This window comes from Amblyraja radiata, chromosome 2 (genome assembly GCF_010909765.2).
Source record: "Amblyraja radiata isolate CabotCenter1 chromosome 2, sAmbRad1.1.pri, whole genome shotgun sequence".
NCBI classification, from domain to species: domain Eukaryota; kingdom Metazoa; phylum Chordata; class Chondrichthyes; order Rajiformes; family Rajidae; genus Amblyraja; species Amblyraja radiata.
The window spans coordinates 147,870,757-147,885,107 of record NC_045957.1 but is presented as its reverse complement, the minus strand read 5'-3'; the positions used below and the strand labels follow the sequence as shown (position 1 = coordinate 147,885,107).

The 14,351-nt window shown below is 42.2% G+C and overlaps 1 long non-coding RNA gene across 1 annotated transcript; it reads left to right on the top strand.

The window, feature by feature from the left end:
* Positions 1-23: 23 nt before the first annotated feature.
* LOC116970364 lies at positions 24-14,128 on the top strand. Its single transcript, XR_004411121.1, has 2 exons — positions 24-125; positions 13,801-14,128. It is a non-coding gene; the product is annotated as an uncharacterized LOC116970364 (long non-coding RNA).
* Positions 14,129-14,351: the final 223 nt, after the last annotated feature.

The following is a 14,351-nucleotide window of genomic DNA, read 5'->3' as shown; positions in this document are numbered from 1 at the left end:
CGCTGAAGAAGCCCCTGCTGGCCAAGAACCAGAAAGGAAACAATATATAATGATTTCTGCCTATGTAGCTGCGGGTCAGATTCATAACAACACAGGAGCGTTACAACAACAACAATCACATCTTGGTAAGGTTGCCACTCTCCGCTCTTTATTCAGCGCCAGTCGGTAAGAGGGACGGGGACGGGGGGGGGGGGGGGGTTGACAAAGTGAAGGCAGCAACACCTTTATGGCTCCAAAAAGGCCTCAGGCAGTTTATAAATATCCAGCTCGGGTTTCACATGACGCGGCTCCGGCGGCCCCAAGCAATCTTTGTGCTAGTGTGTTTGCTGGCAGAGTGACAAGTAGCTTGAATCACAGATCGCTCTTTCCCTCTCTAGGCGACCGTGGGAGGCGCGCCTCCACACACACACACACAAAGTTAGCAGCAACTACTGACAGCGCAGTCCTTACTTTTCCGACAATTATTACCCGAGCACATCTCCTTCATCTATCGATTCACCCCCCCTGTCAATTTCCACGTTCGCGTCCCTCGATTTAGTTATGTTCCAATATCCCAGAAGAAATTGTGGAAAACCGCTTCAGAATGTAAGGAATGTCATCACCTCGCACTCATCCATTTCCCTCTCACTAAACACACACACACTTTCTCCACCTTTCTTTCGCCCCCACAGTTTGAGGGCTTCACTCAAACACCAGCCCCGCCGGAGCTCCGAGCTGGTGACCCTGTGAATGCAGATTTGGGAGACAGCAGGTAATGAGGTGATCCTTGGAGGCCCCTGGACTCCCCATACAATCAAAGCACTGTTTGATTTACAACAAGGGGAGTCAGCAGACTCCTAGGAAACCGCGAGGAAAGCACTGGGCAGATGTCCAGGTCCTTTAATAACCCTCGGATTCACTCTTCCCCTCGGATACTGTTGTGAGGGAAGACCAAGGGAACACCCTGACAACTGCAGCATGATCTGTTTCTTCCACCTCCCCCCCTCAATTGTATTTGTATGACTTCATCCACAAGCTAGTTTTTGTCTCTGTGAATGTTTGCTTCCTACTGCAGGCTTCGTTTAATTAATTTAATGTGCCGAGCGATACTTTAAATCTTCACGACTCCAAAATCTGTTTTGATTTAGTGTATAGAAAAACGTCCTTGAAAATCAAATCGGGCATTTTTTAGGTTTTGCACACGAAATGTTCAGTTTTATACATTCTGGATTCGGCAGTAGATGGCTTCTATTTTTTCAATTATTGCACACGTAACCAGTGCAAATCATTCATGACCTCATTTTTAATTATTTAAAGTAAATACGAATTGTGTGCTTCTCTCCAGTAATTTAGCAAATTACTAACATATAATGTAGGCGCAAGGAGCTGCAGATGCTGAGTTTAAAAAAAAGTGCTGGACTAACAGTAGGTCAGGCAACATCTCTGGAACATGGATAGGTGACGTTTCGGGTCAGGGCCCTTCTTCAGTCTGGAGAAAGGAGAACTACTTCATAGTAGGTATTCCTTGAGGAGATTCCTTGCCTCAGAGTCCTCTGCTACTCTACCATCTCCCCACATTATGTCCATGATCCTCTTCATTGCTCACCCATCAAATTGTACCAAAATTGAAAACTATTCATTAGTGTCATTTCTAAATGTGGGATAACCCATTGGCCAATGTGGTCCATGCACTGACTAAACTGACTAAAAACATTTTTCACACAGAGAGTGGTGAATCTCTGGAATTCTCTGCCACGGAAGGTAGTTGAGGCCAGTTCATTGGCTATATTTAAGAGTGAGTTAGATGTGGCCCTTGTGGCTAAAGGGATCAGGGGGTATGGAGAGAAAGCAGGTACAGGATACTGAGTTGGATGATCAGCCATGATCATATTGAATGGCAGTGCAGGCTCAAAGGGCCGAATGGCCTACTCCTGCACCTATTTTCTATGTTTCTATGTCTTCCCCACTAAAACTCAATATAAAGTGGAATAATTCTTAAAAGCACTGAAGCCATTAACAGATTATTATTATTAGATAAACAATCTTCAAACATTTTACTTTAGATTTGGACATGTACATGGATAGGATAGATTTCGAAAGGATATGGGGCAAATGCAGGCAGGTGGGACCAGTGTAGATCGGGTACATTGGTTGGGATGATAAAGTTGGGCCAAAGGGCTTGTTTCCATGCTGTATGACTATTGATTTGCATGTGCTGTAAGTATATATAAAGTCATTGGCAAAGCTTGATATGAAGCTTAATATTTCTGATGGATTAGGGAACCCATGAAATTCTTGGTGTCGGGTACATGTGCTTTGAAAGGTATTACAGAGTTCTGTCTATCTCTCTGCTGCATGAAAACCAGTCACCTAGCCATGTTGCTGAACTCAAAAGTTATCATAGAGCAAAATCATAACACATCGGTCATAGAATTTCCAACAATGTTAAATGTCCGGTCAAATATTATATTCACTATATTCCCCCATACATGTAGAATGGGCCGACTACATTCACTGGAGTTTACAAACATAAAAGGAGGTGTCATAGAAACCTATAACATTTTAACAGCCAGAAGGATATGATGCTGAGAGGATGTCCTCAATGGCTGGGGAATCCAGAGTTCTGGAGTCACAGCCTCAGGATAGAGGTATCTATTTGGAGCCAACATCAGGAACAATACCTCCATGACCTAATCTGGCAGCGTGTTCCAGGCACCCAACACTCTCCGTGTTAAAAAGCATGCCTCGCACATCTTTTTAAAATTTTACTCCTCTCACCTTGAAGCTATGCGCTCTAGTCTTTGACATGTCCACGCCAGGAAAAAGGTTGTCAATCATTCTCTGTATAAAAACTACTCCTTCAAATTCCCAATAAAACTCTTTCCTCTCACCTTAAACCTTTTGTTTTTGATACCCGTGCTATGGGGGAAAAGATTTTGATTATTGATTCCATCTGTGTCTCTTTGAATTTCATATATCTCTCTATCAGGACACTCCTCAGTCTTCTCCGAGATCCAGCCTTCCAAATTTCTCCCCATAACTAAAGTAGCCAAAAGCAGGGAACATCGAGGTGAATCTCTTCTGCACTGTGCCCTGCCTGTATCTAATCTTCTTAGTTACCTCCTCAAAAAACACTGTCAAATTAGTGTGACACATTTCCCCTGGGACAAAGCCATGATGATTATCAGCTCTTGCTTTTCCAAATGTTCACAAATCTTATCCTTTCAGACTTTCATCAATAATTTTCCTAACACTGACATAATATCCAATAATTTTCCTGTCACTGGCATAATGTCCAATAATTTTCCGACCACTGACATGCGAGGATGGACAGAATATGTAAAATCTGTCTGGTTGCATTAGGAACACTTATCTTTCACACTAGTTTATTATCAAGACAAGTCAAACTATTATCACTGTCATATGTATAACTTACATTCTTTGTTTATCTTCCAGACGGTATCACACTGCCAATTCATCATCCTCACTTTTACTTCAGCTTTTTATTGCTCGTTTTAACCCATTTTTGTGTACATCTAAAGTGTTGTAAAAGATCAGTGGGACGTAAATGGATTGGGGCTTATTTTATTCCTGGCAGACATTTAGTCTGCATCACTCGCCATTTGAACTGTGAATCAAAATAGTAGGGTACCCCAGCAGCATATAGAGCAGTGAACTGTGTCCTGTTTTTATCAGATAGACTGGTGTAGGGGCTGTTATGGCCTGGTGAGCTGATTAATTATTCAAGTGTCAGTCAGTAACTTTGCAAGGGCAGGATGTCATGTTATCAGCCTTGCACTTGGGAGTTTATGCATTCTGTGTGAACAACTGCTGAGCTAAGGCATGTAGCACAGAAAACATGGAATGGATTTCTCCCAAGATGGTACCCCACCATCGCTCATTAAATAAAAGTTAAGGCCAGCAAAAGTAATAAATCCATGTTTTTTGACAGAATATTATATACAGTTGGAGACAGAGATTGATGCTTATAAATACTTAAAATCTGCAAACTGATTTTTTCAATGTAGTTTTCCCCTTTTCCTGAACTTTTCACATTATATATAATTCAAAGATAGTAATTAGTTCCTGTGAAAAAGACTCACTTGTTTCAATGTTGCAATCTGAATTCCAGTAGCAGAATGCAGAATATTTTTCAGTGGAAAAGCTAGGAGAAATTACAGTAGGATCTTGATCAGATGGGCAAGTGGACTGAGGAATGGCTAATGGAGTTTAATGCAGATAAATGCTGGTATTGCATTTTGGGGGAGTCAACCCAGGGCAGGACCTTCACAGTGAATGGCAGGGCCTTAGGGAGTGGTGTTGAACATTGTTCCCTGAAAGTGGCGTCATAAGTAGATAAGGTGGACACTGGCCTTCATCAGTCAGGGTATTGAGTAAAGAAGTTGCAATGTTATGTTACAGTTGTACACGACATTGGTGAGGCCGCTTTTGGAGTATTGCATTCATTTTTGGTCAACCTACTATAGAAACATAGAAAATAGGTGCAGGAGTAGGCCATTCGGCCCTTCGAGCCTGCACCGCCATGCAATATGATCATGGCTGATCATCCAACTCGGTATCCTGTACCTGCCTTCTCTCCATACCCCCTGATCCCTTTAGCCACAAGGGCCACATCTAACGCCCTCTTAAATATAGCCAATGAACTGGCCTCAACTACCTTCTGTGGCAGAGAATTCCACAGATTCACCACTCTGTGTGAAAAATGATTTTCTCATCTCAGTCCTAAAAGGACTATAGTAAGGATGTCATTAAGCTGGAAAGAGTGCAGAGAAGATTTACGAGGATGTTGCTAGGACTTGAGGTCCTGAGTTATAGAGTGAGGTTGGGCAGGCCAGGATTTATATTCCTGGAGTGCAGGCGCTGAGGGGGTGATCATATAGAGGTGTCTAAAACCATGAGGGGTGGGTGGGAGGTGGATAAGGTGAATGCACAGAAGCTTTTACCTAGAGTATTGGAATCAAGAACCAGAGGACATTGGTTTAAGATGAGAGGGGAAAGATTTAATATGAACCTGAAGGCAACTTATTCACACAGAGGGTGGTGGGCATATAGAACAAGCTGCCAGAGAAAGTTGATCAGCCAGGTACTATAACAACATTAAAAAGACATTTGGACACGTACAAGAATAGGAAAAGTTTAGAGAGATATGGGCCAAACGTGGGCAGGTGGGACAGCGTAGATGGGGCATCTTGGTCGGCCTGAGCAGGTTGGGCCAAAAGGCCTGGTTTCCATGCTGTATGTCTCTATGCCTCTAAATGTAAGTGGGCGTGATAGCACCTTCAATAACTAAACGTTTACTGTAGGCACAATTGCCAAAATATGAAAAGCTGGAGCCATTTCTATCACACACTTTGTGGAAGGCTGGCTATCCATTTAATAGTAGTTTTTGGTCAGTTGCAGACGCAGGTGTGCTTTTTGCTTCTATCAAACTTCACAACTGTTTATATCACCTTTTTATGTGTAAACATGTCAGCAGAAATAAGTATCTTGGAAGGGAACAAATAATTAAGCCTTACATGTTAGGAAACAGTGTCATGAGTTAGCAGATCCTGAAAAGGCCTGCGATACTGAACCAGGTACATTATTTGGTTTATTTATCCCCAAGTATGATTGTTGCATAATTCAGTAATCCAAAATATCTACTATCTAAATATGTAGGAAGGAACTGCAGATGCTGCAGATCGAAGATTGACACAAACTGCAGATCGAAGATAGACACAAAATGCTGGAGTAACTCAGCGGGACAGGCAGCATCGCTGGAGAGAAGGAATGGGTGACGTTTCAGGGTGACGTTTCAGACTGGCAATCTGAAGAAGAGTCTCAACCCAAAGCGTCACCCATTCCTTCTCTCCAGAGATGCTCCTTGTCCCACTGAGTTACTCCAGCATTTCGTGTCAATCTACTATCCAACTTCCCAATAGAATTCTGGAGCGGATTTTAATGCTTTTTGCAAGTAAGTTTAGTGCAAGTTAATATTGAGATGGATTACAAGAGCCAAGTAGGCACCCTAAAGCTGACTGTTGACTCCATAATGGTACACCATAAGGCAACCCAGATGCCAATTCTCCCAGTTGTGGTAGATATGTGAATGATGGAGTTGAGGAGCGCGGAATGATATGCATAATCCATTTGGCCAGAAGACTGCAAGATTGTCTTTTAGGATATGCTGGTAAATCTCTGGCATCCTTATCTATCAACACAAGCATATAGGAGAAGAGCCATGTCCTAAAACAGATGTTGTGCCATTTTTTCCCTGTAATATCAGTAACACAGCTGTTTCAAGCAGAAGATATGTCAATTTTAACCCAAAGCAGATTTCAGGCTGGCAGCACACGGCACACACAAAATGTATCTTGCTCCGCAAGGCATTAAGCCCAGGAAATTTTAACTCCCAGGCTTCATTAAAATCTGATTACCTTGTTTTTCATATATGATATAAAGGAAATAAATGCTGTTACGTCAATTAAATTACAGAAATCCAGACAATTAACGAGCAATAAACAAAATATTTTGACCTTGGAGATTTCTTAGCAGTCAGGATATACTCACAGACAATAAAAATGCAGCACGGTTTAATGTCTAGTTAAAGCTTGTCCTCCTCTGACTAGTACAGTACTCTACTGTTCAACATTTTGCTCGTTTATTGGTTATTGGTTCAAGAGTCAGAAATTTTTCCATTCAGTGCACCATTACCTTGTTCAGTTTTACTTTTAGTTATTGCATCACCAATGAACGATTTTGAAAGCCAATTTTTCTTGGTAAACGTTTCTGTACGCCAACTCATTTTATCAGTACCTGATACTGATTCAGACTCAATGACCGCATCCTGATTTCAGCACTTTGCCTGAGGACCAGTGATTCAGCTTCTGAATCTTAGTTAATGGGAGAATTACAATTCCACTCTTCGTTTAAGCCCAACTTGATATCATTGCCTATACTACCACAAACCTCTTTCTGTCCTTCAGCCAGTCTTTTATCTATTTTTACAAATAAAACAATTTTAATTTTTTGTTGGTGCCTTTCGTGAACAGGTTTTGTCAAAGACCTTTTCAAGATCTAGTAGACAGTGTCATTTCACCCGAGGGACTGTCACAGTTCATGAAAGGGGCTCACCGCCATCTTCTGAAGGGCAGTTAGGAATAGGCAATAGATGCTGGCCTTGCCAGTGCTGGTCAGATTTTAGAAAACTAATAAATAAATAACCAACATAATGCAATGGGAACAGGGAATGCCCACCAATAAAAAAAGCTGAAAAATACTTGACATCCAGTTAAACCCCTGACAAACTTTCCTGTTGAATTTGTAAAATACAATGAAAGTTTCAAAAGTTTTGCAAGACTCAAAACAAATAAAAATTAAAAGAATTGATTGTACTTGAGGAGTAATAATAAGGCAAGGAAATACAAGTTGAAGTTTCTAAAGTGAGCAAGGTGAACTTTGATTAGTCAGGAACTCACAAAGGTTCATAGTCCCCTGAAAGTGACATCACAGGTAGATGGTGTGTTGACAAGGGAATTTGCATGTTGGTCTTCGTCAGACATAGAATTGAATACAGAAGTTGGGATGTTATGTTACAGTTTTACAAAATGTTGGTGAGGCGACACTTGGAGTGTTGACCCTGGTTTTGGTCACCCTGCCAGAGGAAAGATGGAAAGCTGGAAAAAGCGCAAAAATAATTTACAAGGCTGAATCCTCTCCCCTATTTACTAAATCTACGCCTTTATTCCTACGACAAAAGTCCGCCTTTATTCCTACTGCAAAAGTTCATGACCGCACACTTTGTTACGCTGCATTCCATCTGACACTTCTTTGTCCACTGTCCCAACATGTCCAAGTCCTTCTGCAGACTCTCTGGTTCCTCTCCACCTGCCATGATATCATCTGCAAATCTGCCCATAAAACCATCAGTTCCATCATCCAAATCATTATAGTACAACGTGAAAAGTAGCAGACCCAACTTCGACCACTGCGGAATATCAGTCGCTGGCAGCCAACCAGAAGAAACCCCCTTTATTCCCATTCTTTTCCTTCTCCCATTCAGCCAATCTTCTATCCATGTTATTGTCTTCCTTCTAAGAGTTTCACAACTTCATGTGTGGCACCTTATCAAAGGCCCTCTGAAAATCCAAGTAAACAACATCTACTGGCTCTTCTTTGTCTATCCTGTTATTTAGAGTCAGAGTCATATTGCATGGAAACGTGCCCTTCAGCCCAATTTGCCCGCGCCAACCCATGGCCCATCTACACTAGTCCTACCTGCCTATGTTTGGCCCATATCCCTCCAAACCTACCCTTTCCATGTTCCTGTCTAAATGTTTCTTAAACATTGCAATAGTACCTGCCTCAACTCCCTCCTCCATACAACCACCACCCTTTGCATAATAAAGTTACCCCTCAGTTTCCTATTAAACCTTTTCCCCCTCAACTTAAACCTATGTCCTCTGATTCTCAATTCCCCAACTCCGGGCAAAAATGCTGTGCGTTTACCCAATCTACTACTCACATGACTTTGACACCTCTATAAGATTACCCCTCTTCCTCCCGCGCTTCAAGGAATAAAGTCCTTTTCAGCTCATCCTCTCCCTTTAGCTTAGGCCGTCGTGTCGTGGCAAAATCCTCGTAAATCTTCTCTCCACACTTTCCAGCTTGACAATATATTTTCTATAACATGGTGACCAAAACTGAACACAATAAATGTGACTTTCTAGAACTTCTACAGATGTGCTAAATAAAGTATTCTGGTGGAATGTATCCCAGCTGGCTATGACAACTGCTCTGCTTGGCGTATAAGACCATTAGAGAAAAAGATAGGGTAAATGCACAATCTTTTACCCAGAGCAGGGGAATCAAGGACCAGAGGACATAGGATTAGGGTGAGGGGGGAAAGATTTCATAGGAACCTGAGCGGCACCATTTTTACACAAAGGGTGGTAAGTCTATGGAACGGGCCACTGGAGGAGGTATTTGAGGCAAGTACTATTGCAGCGTTTAAGAAACATTTGGGCAGGTACGTGGATAGGAAAGGTTTAGAGGGATATGGGCCAAACTCAGGCAGGTAAGACTAATGTAGATGGGGAAAGTTGGTCAGCACGGGCAAGTCAGGCTGAAGGGCCTGTTTCCACCCTGTGTGACTCTATGCTCTTGACTGACTGAAGCTGCAGAGAGCGCAGCCTATCACAGGCTCATCACTTCTATCTATCTAGTCCATCTTCATGTGCATTGAGTTTGTAAGGCTGGATAGTGAGGGTTGCTGGTCACACTTGGGTTTGTAAGGCTGGAAGTCAAGGATACTGGTCACTCTGGCCATTTCCTTTTCTCTCTTTGTTAATCCACCCAACATTTCAAACATTTGTGGTTTTCTTCTATTTCAGACACTCCAACACTGTAGTAACAGTAACACTGATCATTGGGAATAATTCAAATAACTGACAGTGCTGATTTGAGATGTTCTATTGGCCAACAAAGACTGAATGTAGCAATTGATTTGCTTTGAAACAGTGAAAGCTGCACAGGATTTAGCAACCCCAGGGCACAATCAACTCACCTGAATATTAACCCTTTCACGTGAATCCAAAATTTATTCATTTGGTTTATCACAATTAAAGTCTGAGTACAAACATATCACCTTTTTCAAAACACAAGGGACTCTGGCTTCATGACATGCAACTTTTAAGAAAGAGCTTTTACCCATGGCATGGTAGCTTAAATGATTTATTTTATGACTAGGACATTAATTCAGGAAAAATAATTAAAATGTCTTGCTCTTTAGCTGGTTCATAAAACAAAGATGCAATAACATATCCACTAATTCCTTATCTGTAGTAATGCTTCTCTGAAATATGGTGGGCTCATATAAAGATTTATTCCTAAGGACTGAAATCCTAAAATTGTAGGGCACAATACTATAAAACATCAGTATCTTGTGGTTTTGCTTTGTTGAAAACTTTTCTGTTTATATTCATGATATAAAGAGAAAATATGTTGAAAACCAAATACATTGATTCATAGATACATAGACAATAGGTGCCGGAGTAGGCCATTCGGCACCATCATTCACTGTGATCACAGCAGATCACCCACAATCAGTACCCCGCTCCTGCCTTCTCCCCGTACTCCTTGATTCTGCTAGCCATAAGAGTTCTATCTAACTCTCTTTTGAAAGCATCCAGTGAATCGGCCTCCACTGCCTTCTGAGGCAGAGAATTCCACAAATTCACAACTCTCTGTGTGAAAAAGTTTTTCCTCATCTGAGTTCTAAATGCCCTACCCCTTATTCTTAAACTATGGGCCCTGGTTCTGGACTCCCCCAACATCGGGAACATGTTTCCTGCATCTAGCATGTCCAATCCCTTAATGATTTTATATGTTTCTATACGATCCCCTCTCATTCTTATAAATTCCAGTGAATACAAGCCCAGTCGCTCCATTTGTACAGATATGTGATAGCTAAATAAATTAGATATATCGATAGATATAATTGTGTCGAAGAGCCAATTTAAATTACTCCAAACTCACTCAATTACTGCAACAAGAATTGAGCATGCATTCATGCAGAGGATTAAAATTGGGGAACAGAAAAGTACAGCATAGAAACAGGACCTTCCGCCCACCACATCTGTGCCGTATGTGATGCCAAGGGACAAATTTCAACTGCCTGCATATGATCCATATCCCCTCCATCTGCCTCCACCACCACTTTTTGCAAGTGTACCCACCATCCTGTGTATAAAAAGCTTGCCCAGAAATCTCCTTTAAACTTTGCACTTCTTACCTTAATGCTCTACCCGCTTGCCTTTGATGAATCCACCCTGTGATAAAGGTTCTGAATATCTACTTATCTATGCCTCTCATCATTTTCTATCAGGTCTCCTCTCATCCTCTGGTGTTCTAGAGGAAACAGTCCAGGTTTGACCAGTGTCTGCTTGTAGCTGTGTAGGAAAGAACTGCAGATGCTGGTTTAAATTGAAGGTGGACACAAAATGTTGGAGTAACTCAGCGGGACAGGCCGCATCTCTGGAGAGAAGGAATGGGTGATGTTTTGCATCGAGACCCTTCTCAGGGTTGCCAACATTGAGCGAGAGTTTGGTGAGGGAGGGGGGTGTCCCCCCTCCCATTAATATGGAGCTTTTGCATTTTTCAACTCGAAATTATGCAATCTGGTGCATACTGTAGCGAGTCTTTTAACTTACACTTGAATGCAATATTTATGCTTTAAATTGGATTAGCTATGAATAAGGTTAGGATAAATTACATTCCTAATTACATTCCACAGTAGAGCCAGGCTCTGATCAACAGGTGCAGCACATGAATGATCTTAGTATATTAATGTATGGAAATCAGATAGTAATCAAACACTTGGCCCATATTGACCAACCTGGGTCTCACTGTACATCTGGTACTACTCCTGACCCTGACTCCAGTTGCATACCTTCTCTCATTCCTGACCCTGGGTCCAGCCTTACACCTGGCCCCCTATTCTACCCTGATCGTAGCTGCTTACCTGCTTAGGTTCCCAGTGCTGAACACCCATTATCCCAGCTTTGACTGCACACCTAGTACTATTCCAGACCTTGACTGTGGATTCACACTTGGCCTTGCTCCTAGCTCCTCTGCACTGATAATATATCCATATCAATTCTACCCATATCAATTCCACATCCTCCAAGCTAATGTCCTTCCTTTCTATTACATTAATCTCCTCTATAACCAGCAACGCTACCCCACCTCCTTTTCCTTTCCGTCTATCCCTCCTGAATATCTCTGGATGTTCAGCTCCCAGCCTTGGTCACCCTGAAGCCATGTCTCCGTGATCCCAACTATATCATATTCATTAATAACTATCTGCACATTCAACTCATCCACCTTATTACGAATGCTCCTTGCATTGAGACATAAAGCCTTCAGGCTTGTTTTTACACCACTCTTACCCCTTATACAATTATGTTGAAAAGTGGCCTTTTTTGATTTTTGCCCTGGATTTGTCTGCCTGCCACTTTTACTTTTCACCTTGCTACCTATTTCTTCTCCCCTCATTTTACACTCTCTGCTCACACATTTAAGAAACCCACCACTTATTCTCTATTATATTTTTCTTCTTTCTCCCCTACATGTTGGGTCTGAGTGTTTCTCTTCTCTGCCTCCTGCCTCACACACTGTCTACTAGCTTTCTCTATTTGAGTCCCTCCCCCCAACCGTTCTAGTTTAAAGTCTCCGCAGTAGCCTTTGCAAATCTCCTCGCCAGGATATTGGTCCCCCTCGCCTCCGACGCCTCCGACGGCCCGGGACTTTTGCACTGAGGCTGCTCCATAACTGGAGCTGCAGCGAGCGACTCGCCAGCCCGGCAAACATTTGCCAGCCCGGCAAAAACTCGCCAGCCCCGGCTCCATGTGCGCATCTGCCCCCACTGCTGCTTCTGCTTCCATCCCTCCCTCAGCCTTGTCTCTCTAACACCCGTGGCCCATGCAGTTGATATGAGTTTTGAAATTTTCTTTGATCACAGAATTTCTCACGACAGAGTGTGAGAAATTTGTGGTCAGCTTAAGAGCGTGAGAATTTGGCGAAATGCGTGATTCTCACGCTCAATGCGTGAGAGTTGGCAGCCCTGCCTTCTTCAGACTGATGTCAGGGGAGTGGGTGGTACAGAGATGGAATGTAGTCAGAGACAGTGAGACTCGTGGGAGAACTGGGAAGGGGGAGGGGATCGAGAGAGAGGGAAAGCAAGGGCTATTTGAAGTTAGAGAAGTCAATGTTCATACTGCTGGGGTGTAAGCTACCCAAGCAAAATATGAGGTGCTGTTCCTCCAATTTGTGCTGAGCCTCACTCTGACAATGGAGGAGGCCCAGGACAGAAAGGTCAGATTGGGAATGGAAGGGGGAATTAAAGTGCCGAGCAACCGGGAGATCAGGTAGGTTTTGGCAGAGTGAACGGAAGTGTTCAGCGAAAAAATCGCCGAGCCTGTGCTTGATCTCGCCGATGTACAAGAGTTGACACCTGGACACCTGGAACAACTCCTTGTTGCTACTGGGCTCCTACTCCAGGCAGCATTCAGTAAATATCTTCTGCATCCTCTCCAATGCTGTAAGGCCTGAACTTTATTAAAGGTGCATTTACTTTGTCCATTGAGGCTATTGTCAAAGGAAGATGAGGATTTAGATGCTACAATCTGATCAAGCTATTTGCAACCTGACAGTATTTTAACACTCGACGCAAGGAACTGCAAATGCTGGTTTACCAAAAAAAGACGTAAAGTGCTGGAGTAACTCAGGCAGCTTCTCTGGAGACATGGCTGGGTGACGTTTTGAGTTGGGACCCTTCTTTAGACTCTTAGTATCTTAATGCTATCTTGTTTGGCACTCATCAGAAACAGCGTGTGTCAATTTCATTGGGGCCAGATTGGTTAGCAAAATATATATTTTAATGCTTCCTTGTGGGGCATGAGGAGTAAGATGCGAATGGGAATTTACCTAAGTTGTGCCAATGATGTGAACATGGTCAACGTGTCCAGCTGACACATCTGCATGTCAATGTGTGGATATTTCTTGCCTACCATCACCATACTAAATTTCCGGTGCAAGTTAAAATGAGGATTTTTCTTTTTTGTGTTTTTTTTTCTTGTGTTTAGTATTAATATTTGACATTAACAGTAGGAGCTTCACCATGAAAGGAAAGGAACGGCAATATGACAAATGTAACCCATGACTGGCAATATAAGTATCATCTTTTGTATGCATTCATTGACAGGCCTGTGTTCGTTCAGCTGTTTTATAATAAATAAAGTTTTCTTTTATTTCAAAATCCAGGTCAAATGTCAAAGCAAACTACAATGAAAGAATAACTGCACTCAGTGGAGTGATCTCCATACAAACAGAACATTATTTTAAATATAATAACCTCTGGAAGATAAATTACAGTGCAATCTTATGTAACCCATGGGGATTTTTTGTTTATAAAAGTCTCAGTTCAATGTGCATGGTTGTAAGGGGAAAGGCCTACTGCATCTATATAAATAACTATTCAACAAGGATTAACCACAAAGCAGAGCATAGAAGTCATAATGTAACAATATGAACTTGTCATGCCCCAGTACTTCCTTTGACCAAATAAAAAGCCATATATTTCACATGCAAATGTGTCTCCTTGGAACCCCTTCTGTGCTCATGTATGGCTGCTGGACAGGTGCATGAAGTAACCATTTAGCCATGAACTGCCAGCACAGGATGCACAAAGTTCTTTATATTTGTACTTGTACGCTTAGGGCATTGCATTTAGGTTTAATAACAGGTGACAATGGGTTATGGAATAAGCTAACGCGCTATGCAAAGAAAATAAACTTTACATACATATCCAGAAT